The sequence below is a fragment of the Photinus pyralis genome, unplaced genomic scaffold, assembly GCF_008802855.1.
Source record: "Photinus pyralis isolate 1611_PpyrPB1 unplaced genomic scaffold, Ppyr1.3 Ppyr1.4_LG2, whole genome shotgun sequence".
NCBI classification, from domain to species: domain Eukaryota; kingdom Metazoa; phylum Arthropoda; class Insecta; order Coleoptera; family Lampyridae; genus Photinus; species Photinus pyralis.
The window spans coordinates 40127780-40131675 of NW_022170403.1; positions in this window are offsets into that span (position 1 = coordinate 40127780).

The following is a 3896-nucleotide window of genomic DNA, read 5'->3' on the forward strand; positions in this document are numbered from 1 at the left end:
AAAAATAAACGTTAATCTTTTTAACGAGATGTGCATTTTTTAAATTAATATTTAGCAGCTTTGAACATAATCACAATACAACATCTTGCAACGTTTACCGTTTACTTAAATATTTTTATTTTTGTTAGTTAAATAAAATAATTTTGTAGAGCCCTTTTTAGTGTTAATAACATTTATAGTAGAGGTCAGTATTGGGCTCGGTATTGGGTATTGTTTGGGTTATTTTTCCTAAAGCGAAAGAATTTAATCTCAGGGTCGAGGTCATGAAATTTTTGATTAGGGTTTTAAAAAAGGAAAAGAGGATTTTTGGTCATTGTAGATTTTGAAAGCGTAGAAGTTGTGGTAGGTATTATTCGAGGTATTATTCTAAAGGCATTTCCCAGTTTCGGAAATCAATAATAAATATTGGGTCTTAAGAATATACCAACGGTAGTGGCCATTTTGGTGGATCGGTTGTGGATTACGCCACTCTTCTGCCGGGTTGAAGCAATTTCTCGCTTTCCAACTTATCTGTTAGCCCGAGAACACCTACCGGTGAGTTTGGCAGCTATTTCGATAGGCTTTACAATGGGGGGGTATTAATTGCAGGGTTTTAAGTAGGGATGTAACGGAAGTTGTTATATCGGAACCGAAATCGGAATCGGAACCGGAATCGAAACCGTAAAGAAGAGACATGTCACATCTTAAACAATACTAATATGTAAATAGATCAAATAAAGTGACTCGAAAAGAAGCAAATTATACATAAGGAACACAACAACAAGTGAAAATGTAGTCAACAGAAGGCACGAGGTGAGGAAGGTTCCCAGCCCTACAAGTATATACTTATTTGTACGCGAACGTAATGATTGTGGCCGCACCGACCCTGTCCATCAACCTCTGATATAACATCCGATTAAAATTTGTCGGAACTGAAATCGGAATCGAAAGTGTAAAATCAATCGGAAGTTCTGCTCTTTCGGAATCGGAACCAAAGCTCCGTTACATCTCTAGTTTTAAGTAAAGACTATAAAATCCAACCTGATCAAATTTGTCATCATTGTAAGTGAATGGGGTAAATCCAGACCCTCCGTGACGGATAAAGATTAAGTCGAAAGGGGTTACGACACATCATCTCAATACAATAACGACATCTCGACTTCCAACATCTCACGAAAAGAGTTTGGTTCGCTGCCTATTGAGGAAAAGGTCAGAATATCTTTAATTAATATTTTGGTGTGTATAATTTTGATTGGGGAAGTTAGGTGAAAGGTTAGATTTATTTGGTAATTTTCAATTTGAGTTTGGTAGGCTTTTTTTCTCTGGACTTAAAGGAGACAATTGGAGAGGTTGGTCGGACTGAGGTCAATTTGAAGATACCTACCTATTGGCAGGATATAAATAACGGCTTTTATAAGATCGTATATTACCGAGTTAAGAGCGCGTTTAGGTACCTAACAGAAGTGTGGTTTAGGGTATTTTCCCTATTCATAAAATTTTCTTGGTGGTAAACATGCGAAGTCCATTTCAGATTCTGTGGTTCAGGCGATTTCAGTATCTTTCGGGTTATTATTGTGGAATATTATAGTAGTATTTATTTTTGTTTACATGAAATAAACGCCACTCATATTGCTATATTATTATTCGGACATCACAGTCCCAGTTACATAAGTATTTCATTTTCATCAACACTAAACTAATTCATGTAAAACTCTATTGGGTTCTACTGGGAATAATTTTCATGTAGGTATATAAACATTTATACATATTACCATTGTATAGACGTACCGGCAAGGTATATAGAATGATATTACTAAATGAACATAATAATAATAATAATATTTATTGGTGGTGTTTATACAGTAAATATTTCCACACGTCACAGTAAGGAAGTACAATTGCCACTTTATTGTTCGGAGCCATCAAACTTGTAGTTCAAATACTCATCAATACTATAGAATGCTTTGGCACCAAGGATTGAGAATATTAATATTTCACCTGGCATTCATATAACACTCGAAACAAAGATCATTTTGTAACTCCCTTGACTAGGCTCATAGTCCGGGAGGTAGTGTCACTTTTCAACGTACCCTAGTATGCACGATGATATTTATTTGTTATGATAGTATCCATACCACCTAATATTAATCCAAGCGTCAGACCGCGCGACCGCTGTGGGTAGATGTGAGGGAGGTCGAGGAACATGCCAAAAAAAGTTGCAAAAAAACTTATAGTATGCACGATGATTATTTTTGAATAGGATATACCATATTTGATAATATATAGTATTCGTCAGACGCTGATTTGGTGGTGGAATGTGCGTCAGTCACGCGTGCGAAGTTGTCGGAAAAAATGGAAAATTAATCTTAAGAGTATGCAACTTGAAATTTATATGAGTGATATGATAGTTTATAGTGCATATCACCCAAAACCAACCGTCAGACACCACGACCATGGTGGAAAGATGAATTCGATTGCTGCTAGAGACTAAAAGACTAAAATTTTGTATGATGTCATGATACAGTGCTTGCTTTTTTAGGAGGCTTTAACGTTAGCTACTGTGCAGCAAATCAATAAATAGCTGACAGTTTGTGTCGGTGGGATTCAGAATCTGGTGTTCAAAGAAAATTTGTTCCATTGAAACAACATAAAAAGATGTCAAAATTGTCATTTATGAACTCAATTTGTTTGGAAAAATGCTCAATTTTGTTGTATTTGTTGCGTATTGCCTTGGAGTGAAGAATGACCCTCAAACATTTGGGGCAGAACGCGCATGCGCAGGTGTGCGGGTGGTATTTGTCTATTTTTTTCTAAATGATTACTGCACTGGTAATACCCACGAGTTTTTTTTTACTTGTTTAACCTTCTTCCCATGAATAATTCATGGCCTAGTTGTCGGCATATGTGATTATTTCATTATCAGGTTACGCATTATCCATAGTTTGTGAAATAATGGTGAAGTGGCTGAAACCCCGCCCACCCAAAAGTAAAGGCAAAATAAAAATAAAATAAATCAACCAGAAATGAACCAATTAGCGTGTCAGCTAACCGCAAGCGCGCTAGTTTCGAGGAAATTTCATCATTTATGTGGTAAAATCGTATCTCTTTTGCTCGACTAGAGGCTAAATTAAATCTTAAAATGTCATTCCCAGTTACTATTATCTACGGCCACCTACATTGACTATTGGTCTAATTTAGTTATCTTTTTTAGATGAACCAGAGAGTACTGTATATGGGTCGCTCATAGATGGAGTATTTGAAGGTAAAATTGTATCGCCAACAGGATCATATTATGTAGAAAAAGCACGTCATTATTTTCCTTCCAAGGAGCACCCAAACAAAACTTTCCATTCTGTGATCTATAATGATGCTCATGTCAAGGACCCTTATGACAATCAAAGGGATGGTAGGTATACTACCCATACTTTTATATATGACCTACAGAAAAGCACAAATACGAATGAGCGGCAAATTCAAATGTACCCAATGGCTTCGTTACTGTTAGAAATTCTAGTCAATGGTGGCTGAAAAACGTGCACAATGCTAAGTTGCTAGGAGACGGCTGCGCGCCAGTGGTTTAGCTTACCATGGCCATGGGGGTCGCCTGTAGTACAATATGAACAGGAAATTGTTTCAAAAGAGAAATGAGTAGGGTGTGCATTTTTCAAATTTACACATTTTTGTTTAATGATAAGTTTTTTAATCTCCTTTATAGTTTTACAAACAAAGGTAGGTACAACAATAACGGAATCAACTATACTTAATTAATATTAAAATCACATTGTACTATTCGGTTTATAATAAATGTTGAAATAATTATCCAGAGAGATTAATGATAGATTACTCAATTTTATTTCGAGAAATCATGTAAATTGGCTTTTTTATTTTCACTAATTATTAATCAAATATGGTTTTGT